We start from the raw sequence: 10000 nt of genomic DNA, 5'->3' as shown, positions 1-10000 counted from the left end.
TCCCCTAAATAAACCCAACCTCCTAAGGTAAAACAAAGCCCAGACTAGACCCCCTCCTTGTATACAGATCCCCTAAATACCTACCCAGACAAGACCATCCCCTATATTGATAAAGTTCCCAGATCTGACCCCCCTAAATAAATAGCTTGATATGAGAAGACAGCGGTATTCTAAATACTTGGTAGTAGGTAGGTGAGGGGCCCTGTAGATAGCTTTCCTATTTGGGCTCTGGAGGAGTTTTAAGTTTAGTTCCATTCTTCCCGCTTTTTTCTTTTGCTCCTCCCACACCTTTGTTGTTCCCAGCATCCTCTGGGACTGGCAAAGTGTTTTGCATATTCTCTTGTCGCAATCTTCAATGCCTTTGCGTCTTTGTATTTCTCCTCTTACAGATTTCAGAAAGAAAACCCTGGAATGTTGGAGAGAATGAGCCTCATGATCCACTGTAGATTCCTAGGATTAAGATTCCTATATACGGGCCTCTCTCTCTCCATAATTTACAAGGGCTAATTTCAGAGGACCATATATAGCAAGGGATGAAGACCAAGGAGTCGTGCTCGCTTCGGCAGCACATATACTAAAATTGGAACGATACAGAGAAGATTAGCATGGCCCCTGCACAAGGATGACACGCAAATTCGTGAAGCATTCCATATTTTGACGCAATTCTTTCATGAACTCGGGAGGAATAGCAGTAGTCTCCAGTCAGCCAAACGCGTCTTGGTCTGACGACACACATATGTTATGACCCACATCACATCCCCCTAAAGCAACACCGACCCCGCAAGCTGCTACACGACCCAAACCACCTACGCAAATGGAGACCCCAGATGGCATCCCCTAAGCTAATGCACATACCAGACTCCCTGAATGAAGGCAGACCCTACACCCCCTAAGCTAAAAGGCGGCCCGGAGCCAACCCCCAAGAAATACTGACCCTAGACCAGATCCCCTAAATAAACCCAACCTCCTAAGGTAAAACAAAGCCCAGACTAGACCCCCTCCTTGTATACAGATCCCCTAAATACCTACCCAGACAAGACCATCCCCTATATTGATAAAGTTCCCAGATCTGACCCCCCTAAATAAATAGCTTGATATGAGAAGACAGCGGTATTCTAAATACCGTATTTTTCGGACTATAAGACGCACTTTTTTTCCTCCCAATATGGGAGGAAAATGTGTGTGCGTCTTATAGTCCGAATGCAGCGTGCGCAGCGTCTGTGTCCCGTCTGTGCGAATGAAAAGAAGAGCAGCACGGTGCCTGCCTGCTCTGCCCCTCCTTCCCTGTCTGTGTCGCGTGTTTGCAGGAGCGAGATCTGAGAGGCAGGGAAGTAGGGGCGGGCCAGACAGGTGAAGGAAGCGTGGTTTCAAGCTTGCCGAGAAAACCACGCCTCTTTCACCCGTCTGGCTCGTCCCTCCTTCACTGCCTCTCAGATCTGGCTCTGGCAATGAAACCACACAGACCGGGAAGGAGGGGCGGGCCAAACGGGAGGAGGAGGCGTGGTTTTCTCGGCAAGCTTGAAACCACGCCTCCTTCACCCGTCTGGCCCGCCCCTATTTCCCTGCCTGTGTGGCATCATTGCAGAAGCGACATCTGAGAGGCAGTGAAGGAGGGACGAGCCAGACAGGTGAAAGAGGCGTGTTTTCAAGTTTGCTTAGAAAACCACACCTCCTTCACCCGTCTGGCCCGCCCCTTTTTCTCTTCTTACATAGCTTCACTGCAGGGTGTCTCTTTCCATCCATGGATGAGATTAGATAGATAGATAGACAGACAGACAGACAGATAGATAGATAGGAGATAGATAGATAGGATAGATTAGATAGATAGGATAGATTAGATAGATAGATATGTTCAAATCACCCCCATAGCCCTACAATACATATAAAACAAAAACATTACTGTGAAACACATACACATTTGGTATCCCTGTGTCCGAAAGCCCCCGGTTCTATTTACATTGGTGAAATATTATATTAGATTATTAAATATTTCACCAATTTTTTTTCCTTAATTTTTTTTTTCCCTATTTTCCTCCTCTAAAACCTTAGTGCGTCTTATGGTCCGGTGCGTCTTATACTCCGAAAAATACGGTACTTGGTAGTAGGTAGGTGAGGGGCCCTGTAGATAGCTTTCCTATTTGGGTTCTGGAGGAGTTTTAAGTTTAGTTCCATTCTTCCCGCTTTTTTCTTTTGCTCCTCCCACACCTTTGTTGTTCCCAGCATCCTCTGGGACTGGCAAAGTGTTTTGCATATTCTCTTGTCGCAATCTTCAATGCCTTTGCGTCTTTGTATTTCTCCTCTTACAGATTTCAGAAAGAAAACCCTGGAATGTTGGAGAGAATGAGCCTCATGATCCACTGTAGATTCCTGGGATTAAGATTCCTATATACGGGCCTCTCTCTCTCCATAATTTACAAGGGCTAATTTCAGAGGACCATATATAGCAAGGGATGAAGACCAAGGAGTCGTGCTCGCTTCGGCAGCACATATACTAAAATTGGAACGATACAGAGAAGATTAGCATGGCCCCTGCGCAAGGATGACACGCAAATTCGTGAAGCGTTCCATATTTTGACGCAATTCTTTCATGAACTCTGGAGGAATAGCAGTAGTCTCCAGTCAGCCAAACGCGTCTTGGTCTGACGACACACATATGTTATGACCCACATCACATCCCCCTAAAGCAATACCGACCCCGCAAGCTGCTACACGACCCAAACCACCTACGCAAATGGAAACCCCAGATGGCATCCCCTAAACTAATGCACATACCAGACTCCCTGAATGAAGGCAGACCCTACACCCCCTAAGCTAAAAGGCGGCCCAGAGCCAACCCCCAAGAAATACTGACCCTAGACCAGATCCCCTAAATAAACCCAACCTCCTAAGGTAAAACAAAGCCCAGACTAGACCCCCTCCTTGTATACAGATCCCCTAAATACCTACCCAGACAAGACCATCCCCTATATTGATAAAGTTCCCAGATCTGACCCCCCTAAATAAATAGCTTGATATGAAAAGACAGCGGTATTCTAAATACTTGGTAGTAGGTAGGTGAGGGGCCCTGTAGATAGCTTTCCTATTTGGGTTCTGGAGGAGTTTTAAGTTTAGTTCCATTCTTCCCGCTTTTTTCTTTTGCTCCTCCCACACCTTTGTTGTTCCCAGCATCCTCTGGGACTGGCAAAGTGTTTTGCATATTCTCTTGTCGCAATCTTCAATGCCTTTGCGTCTTTGTATTTCTCCTCTTACAGATTTCAGAAAGAAAACCCTGGAATGTTGGAGAGAATGAGCCTCATGATCCACTGTAGATTCCTGGGATTAAGATTCCTATATACGGGCCTCTCTCTCTCCATAATTTACAAGGGCTAATTTCAGAGGACCATATATATCAAGAGATGAAGACCAAGGAGTTGTGCTCGCTTCGGCAGCACATATACTAAAATTGGAACGATACAGAGAAGATTAGCATGGCCCCTGCGCAAGGATGACACGCAAATTCGTGAAGCGTTCCATATTTTGACGCAATTCTTTCATGCACTCGGGAGGAATAGCAGTAGTCTCCAGTCAGCCAAACGCGTCTTGGTCTGACGACACACATATGTTATGACCCACATCACATCCCCCTAAAGCAACACCGACCCCGCAAGCTGCTACACGACCCAAACCACCTACGCAAATGGAGACCCCAGATGGCATCCCCTAAACTAATGCACATACCAGACTCCCTAATGAAGGCAGACCCTACACCCCCTAAGCTAAAAGGCGGCCCGGAGCCAACCCCCAAGAAATACTGACCCTAGACCAGATCCCCTAAATAAACCCAACCTCCTAAGGTAAAACAAAGCCCAGACTAGACCCCCTCCTTGTATACAGATCCCCTAAATACCTACCCAGACAAGACCATCCCCTATATTGATAAAGTTCCCAGATCTGACCCCCCTAAATAAATAGCTTGATATGAGAAGACAGCGGTATTCTAAATACTTGGTAGTAGGTAGGTGAGGGGCCCTGTAGATAGCTTTCCTATTTGGGTTCTGGAGGAGTTTTAAGTTTAGTTCCATTCTTCCCGCTTTTTTCTTTTGCTCCTCCCACACCTTTGTTGTTCCCAGCATCCTCTGGGACTGGCAAAGTGTTTTGCATATTCTCTTGTCGCAATCTTCAATGCCTTTGCGTCTTTGTATTTCTCCTCTTACAGATTTCAGAAAGAAAACCCTGGAATGTTGGAGAGAATGAGATGTTGTAGATTCCTGGGATTAAGATTCCTATATACGGGCCTCTCTCTCTCTCCATAATTTACAAGGGCTAATTTCAGAGGACCATATATATCAAGGGATGAAGACCAAGTAGTCGTGCTCGCTTCGGCAGCACATATACTAAAATTGGAACGATACAGAGAAGATTAGCATGGCCCCTGCGCAAGGATGACACGCAAATTCGTGAAGCGTTCCATATTTTGAGGCAATTCTTTCATGCACTCGGGAGGAATAGCAGTAGTCTCCAGTCAGCCAAACGCGTCTTGGTCTGACGACACACATATGTTATGACCCACATCACATCCCCCTAAAGCAATACCGACCCCGCAAGCTGCCACACGACCCAAACCACCTACGCAAATGGAGACCCCAGATGGCATCCCCTAAGCTAATGCACATACCAGACTCCCTGAATGAAGGCAGACCCTACACCCCCTAAGCTAAAAGGCGGCCCGGAGCCAACCCCCAAGAAATACTGACCCTAGACCAGATCCCCTAAATAAACCCAACCTCCTAAGGTAAAACAAAGCCCAGACTAGACCCCCTCCTTGTATACAGATCCCCTAAATACCTACCCAGACAAGACCATCCCCTATATTGATAAAGTTCCCAGATCTGACCCCCCTAAATAAATAGCTTGATATGAGAAGACAGCGGTATTCTAAATACTTGGTAGTAGGTAGGTGAGGGGCCCTGTAGATAGCTTTCCTATTTGGGCTCTGGAGGAGTTTTAAGTTTAGTTCCATTCTTCCCGCTTTTTTCTTTTGCTCCTCCCACACCTTTGTTGTTCCCAGCATCCTCTGGGACTGGCAAAGTGTTTTGCATATTCTCTTGTCGCAATCTTCAATGCCTTTGCGTCTTTGTATTTCTCCTCTTACAGATTTCAGAAAGAAAACCCTGGAATGTTGGAGAGAATGAGCCTCATGATCCACTGTAGATTCCTGGGATTAAGATTCCTATATACGGACCTCTCTCTCTCCATAATTTACAAGGGCTAATTTCAGAGGACCATATATAGCAAGGGATGAAGACCAAGGAGTTGTGCTCGCTTCGGCAGCACATATACTAAAATTGGAACGATACAGAGAAGATTAGCATGGCCCCTGCGCAAGGATGACACGCAAATTCGTGAAGCGTTCCATATTTTGACGCAATTCTTTCATGCACTCGGGAGGAATAGCAGTAGTCTCCAGTCAGCCAAACGCGTCTTGGTCTGACGACACACATATGTTATGACCCACATCACATCCCCCTAAAGCAACACCGACCCCGCAAGCTGCTACACGACCCAAACCACCTACGCAAATGGAGACCCCAGATGGCATCCCCTAAACTAATGCACATACCAGACTCCCTGAATGAAGGCAGACCCTACACCCCCTAAGCTAAAAGGCGGCCCGGAGCCAACCCCCAAGAAATACTGACCCTAGACCAGATCCCCTAAATAAACCCAACCTCCTAAGGTAAAACAAAGCCCAGACTAGACCCCCTCCTTGTATACAGATCCCCTAAATACCTACCCAGACAAGACCATCCCCTATATTGATAAAGTTCCCAGATCTGACCCCCCTAAATAAATAGCTTGATATGAGAAGACAGCGGTATTCTAAATACTTGGTAGTAGGTAGGTGAGGGGCCCTGTAGATAGCTTTCCTATTTGGGCTCTGGAGGAGTTTTAAGTTTAGTTCCATTCTTCCCGCTTTTTTCTTTTGCTCCTCCCACACCTTTGTTGTTCCCAGCATCCTCTGGGACTGGCAAAGTGTTTTGCATATTCTCTTGTCGCAATCTTCAATGCCTTTGCGTCTTTGTATTTCTCCTCTTACAGATTTCAGAAAGAAAACCCTGGAATGTTGGAGAGAATGAGCCTCATGATCCACTGTAGATTCCTGGGATTAAGATTCCTATATACGGGCCTCTCTCTCTCCATAATTTACAAGGGCTAATTTCAGAGGACCATATATAGCAAGGGATGAAGACCAAGGAGTCGTGCTCGCTTCGGCAGCACATATACTAAAATTGGAACGATACAGAGAAGATTAGCATGGCCCCTGCGCAAGGATGACACGCAAATTCGTGAAGCGTTCCATATTTTGACGCAATTCTTTCATGCACTCGGGAGGAAAAGCAGTAGTCTCCAGTCAGCCAAACGCGTCTTGGTCTGACGACACACATATGTTATGACCCACATCACATCCCCCTAAAGCAACACCGACCCCGCAAGCTGCTACACGACCCAAACCACCTACGCAAATGGAGACCCCAGATGGCATCCCCTAAACTAATGCACATACCAGACTCCCTGAATGAAGGCAGACCCTACACCCCCTAAGCTAAAAGGCGGCCCGGAGCCAACCCCCAAGAAATACTGACCCTAGACCAGATCCCCTAAATAAACCCAACCTCCTAAGGTAAAACAAAGCCCAGACTAGACCCCCTCATTGTATACAGATCCCCTAAATACCTACCCAGACAAGACCATTCCCTATATTGATAAAGTTCCCAGATCTGACCCCCCTAAATAAATAGCTTGATATGAGAAGACAGCGGTATTCTAAATACTTGGTAGTAGGTAGGTGAGGGGCCCTGTAGATAGCTTTCCTATTTGGGCTCTGGAGGAGTTTTAAGTTTAGTTCCATTCTTCCCGCTTTTTTCTTTTGCTCCTCCCACACCTTTGTTGTTCCCAGCATCCTCTGGGACTGGCAAAGTGTTTTGCATATTCTCTTGTCGCAATCTTCAATGCCTTTGCGTCTTTGTATTTCTCCTCTTACAGATTTCAGAAAGAAAACCCTGGAATGTTGGAGAGAATGAGCCTCATGATCCACTGTAGATTCCTGGGATTATGATTCCTATATATATGGGCCTCTCTCTCTCCATAATTTACAAGGGCTAATTTCAGAGGACCATATATAGCAAGGGATGAAGACCAAGGAGTTGTGCTTGCTTCGGCAGCACATATACTAAAATTGGAACGATACAGAGAAGATTAGCATGGCCCCTGCGCAAGGATGACACGCAAATTCCTGAAGCGTTCCATATTTTGACGCAATTCTTTCATGCACTCGGGAGGAATAGCAGTAGTCTCCAGTCAGCCAAACGCGTCTTGGTCTGACGACACACATATGTTATGACCCACATCACATCCCCCTAAAGCAATACCGACCCCGCAAGCTGCTACACGACCCAAACCACCTACGCAAATGGAAACCCCAGATGGCATCCCCTAAACTAATGCACATACCAGACTCCCTGAATGAAGGCAGACCCTACACCCCCTAAGCTAAAAGGCGGCCCGGAGCCAACCCCCAAGAAATACTGACCCTAGACCAGATCCCCTAAATAAACCCAACCTCCTAAGGTAAAACAAAGCCCAGACTAGACCCCCTCCTTGTATACAGATCCCCTAAATACCTACCCAGACAAGACCATCCCCTATATTGATAAAGTTCCCAGATCTGACCCCCCTAAATAAATAGCTTGATATGAGAAGACAGCGGTATTCTAAATACTTGGTAGTAGGTAGGTGAGGGGCCCTGTAGATAGCTTTCCTATTTGGGTTCTGGAGGAGTTTTAAGTTTAGTTCCATTCTTCCCGCTTTTTTCTTTTGCTCCTCCCACACCTTTGTTGTTCCCAGCATCCTCTGGGACTGGCAAAGTGTTTTGCATATTCTCTTGTCGCAATCTTCAATGCCTTTGCGTCTTTGTATTTCTCCTCTTACAGATTTCAGAAAGAAAACCCTGGAATGTTGGAGAGAATGAGCCTCATGATCCACTGTAGATTCCTGGGATTAAGATTCCTATATACGGGCCTCTCTCTCTCTCCATAATTTACAAGGGCTAATTTCAGAGGACCATATATATCAAGGGATGAAGACCAAGGAGTCGTGCTCGCTTCGGCAGCACATATACTAAAATTGGAACGATACAGAGAAGATTAGCATGGCCCCTGCGCAAGGATGACACGCAAATTCGTGAAGCGTTCCATATTTTGAGGCAATTCTTTCATGCACTCGGGAGGAATAGCAGTAGTCTCCAGTCAGCCAAACGCGTCTTGGTCTGACGACACACATATGTTATGACCCACATCACATCCCCCTAAAGCAATACCGACCCCGCAAGCTGCCACACGACCCAAACCACCTACGCAAATGGAGACCCCAGATGGCATCCCCTAAGCTAATGCACATACCAGACTCCCTGAATGAAGGCAGACCCTACACCCCCTAAGCTAATAGGCGGCCCGGAGCCAACCCCCAAGAAATACTGACCCTAGACCAGATCCCCTAAATAAACCCAACCTCCTAAGGTAAAACAAAGCCCAGACTAGACCCCCTCCTTGTATACAGATCCCCTAAATACCTACCCAGACAAGACCATCCCCTATATTGATAAAGTTCCCAGATCTGACCCCCCTAAATAAATAGCTTGATATGAGAAGACAGCGGTATTCTAAATACTTGGTAGTAGGTAGGTGAGGGGCCCTGTAGATAGCTTTCCTATTTGGGCTCTGGAGGAGTTTTAAGTTTAGTTCCATTCTTCCCGCTTTTTTCTTTTGCTCCTCCCACACCTTTGTTGTTCCCAGCATCCTCTGGGACTGGCAAAGTGTTTTGCATATTCTCTTGTCGCAATCTTCAATGCCTTTGCGTCTTTGTATTTCTCCTCTTACAGATTTCAGAAAGAAAACCCTGGAATGTTGGAGAGAATGAGCCTCATGATCCACTGTAGATTCCTGGGATTAAGATTCCTATATACGGACCTCTCTCTCTCCATAATTTACAAGGGCTAATTTCAGAGGACCATATATAGCAAGGGATGAAGACCAAGGAGTTGTGCTCGCTTCGGCAGCACATATACTAAAATTGGAACGATACAGAGAAGATTAGCATGGCCCCTGCGCAAGGATGACACGCAAATTCGTGAAGCGTTCCATATTTTGACGCAATTCTTTCATGCACTCGGGAGGAATAGCAGTAGTCTCCAGTCAGCCAAACGCGTCTTGGTCTGACGACACACATATGTTATGACCCACATCACATCCCCCTAAAGCAACACCGACCCCGCAAGCTGCTACACGACCCAAACCACCTACGCAAATGGAGACCCCAGATGGCATCCCCTAAACTAATGCACATACCAGACTCCCTGAATGAAGGCAGACCCTACACCCCCTAAGCTAAAAGGCGGCCCGGAGCCAACCCCCAAGAAATACTGACCCTAGACCAGATCCCCTAAATAAACCCAACCTCCTAAGGTAAAACAAAGCCCAGACTAGACCCCCTCCTTGTATACAGATCCCCTAAATACCTACCCAGACAAGACCATCCCCTATATTGATAAAGTTCCCAGATCTGACCCCCCTAAATAAATAGCTTGATATGAGAAGACAGCGGTATTCTAAATACTTGGTAGTAGGTAGGTGAGGGGCCCTGTAGATAGCTTTCCTATTTGGGCTCTGGAGGAGTTTTAAGTTTAGTTCCATTCTTCCCGCTTTTTTCTTTTGCTCCTCCCACACCTTTGTTGTTCCCAGCATCCTCTGGGACTGGCAAAGTGTTTTGCATATTCTCTTGTCGCAATCTTCAATGCCTTTGCGTCTTTGTATTTCTCCTCTTACAGATTTCAGAAAGAAAACCCTGGAATGTTGGAGAGAATGAGCCTCATGATCCACTGTAGATTCCTGGGATTAAGATTCCAATATACGGGCCTCTCTCTCTCCATAATTTACAAGGGCTAATTTCAGAGGACCATATATAG

The 10000-nt window shown here is 46.4% G+C and overlaps 9 non-coding genes across 9 annotated transcripts; all 9 read left to right on the top strand.

Moving 5' to 3' along the window:
• Window positions 1-550: 550 nt before the first annotated feature.
• LOC142210947 (U6 spliceosomal RNA) lies at window positions 551-657 on the top strand. Its single transcript, XR_012717052.1, has one exon. It is a non-coding gene; the product is annotated as a U6 spliceosomal RNA (small nuclear RNA).
• Window positions 658-2467: 1810 nt separating this feature from the next.
• Window positions 2468-2574, top strand: LOC142210981 (U6 spliceosomal RNA). The gene has a single exon (XR_012717085.1). It is a non-coding gene; the product is annotated as a U6 spliceosomal RNA (small nuclear RNA).
• An 838-nt stretch (window positions 2575-3412) lies between these two features.
• On the top strand, window positions 3413-3519 carry LOC142210980 (U6 spliceosomal RNA). Its single transcript, XR_012717084.1, has one exon. It is a non-coding gene; the product is annotated as a U6 spliceosomal RNA (small nuclear RNA).
• Window positions 3520-4349: 830 nt separating this feature from the next.
• Window positions 4350-4456, top strand: LOC142210978 (U6 spliceosomal RNA). The gene has a single exon (XR_012717082.1). It is a non-coding gene; the product is annotated as a U6 spliceosomal RNA (small nuclear RNA).
• An 838-nt stretch (window positions 4457-5294) lies between these two features.
• On the top strand, window positions 5295-5401 carry LOC142210977 (U6 spliceosomal RNA). The gene has a single exon (XR_012717081.1). It is a non-coding gene; the product is annotated as a U6 spliceosomal RNA (small nuclear RNA).
• Window positions 5402-6239: 838 nt separating this feature from the next.
• Window positions 6240-6346, top strand: LOC142210976 (U6 spliceosomal RNA). The gene has a single exon (XR_012717080.1). It is a non-coding gene; the product is annotated as a U6 spliceosomal RNA (small nuclear RNA).
• Window positions 6347-7186: 840 nt separating this feature from the next.
• LOC142211008 (U6 spliceosomal RNA) lies at window positions 7187-7293 on the top strand. Its single transcript, XR_012717110.1, has one exon. It is a non-coding gene; the product is annotated as a U6 spliceosomal RNA (small nuclear RNA).
• Window positions 7294-8133: 840 nt separating this feature from the next.
• LOC142210975 (U6 spliceosomal RNA) lies at window positions 8134-8240 on the top strand. Its single transcript, XR_012717079.1, has one exon. It is a non-coding gene; the product is annotated as a U6 spliceosomal RNA (small nuclear RNA).
• An 838-nt stretch (window positions 8241-9078) lies between these two features.
• LOC142210974 (U6 spliceosomal RNA) lies at window positions 9079-9185 on the top strand. Its single transcript, XR_012717078.1, has one exon. It is a non-coding gene; the product is annotated as a U6 spliceosomal RNA (small nuclear RNA).
• The last annotated feature ends 815 nt before the right edge of the window (window positions 9186-10000 follow it).

This window comes from Leptodactylus fuscus, chromosome 6 (genome assembly GCF_031893055.1).
Source record: "Leptodactylus fuscus isolate aLepFus1 chromosome 6, aLepFus1.hap2, whole genome shotgun sequence".
Classification (NCBI taxonomy): Eukaryota; Metazoa; Chordata; class Amphibia; order Anura; family Leptodactylidae; genus Leptodactylus; species Leptodactylus fuscus.
This window is presented reverse-complemented; position numbering and strand designations above follow the sequence as displayed.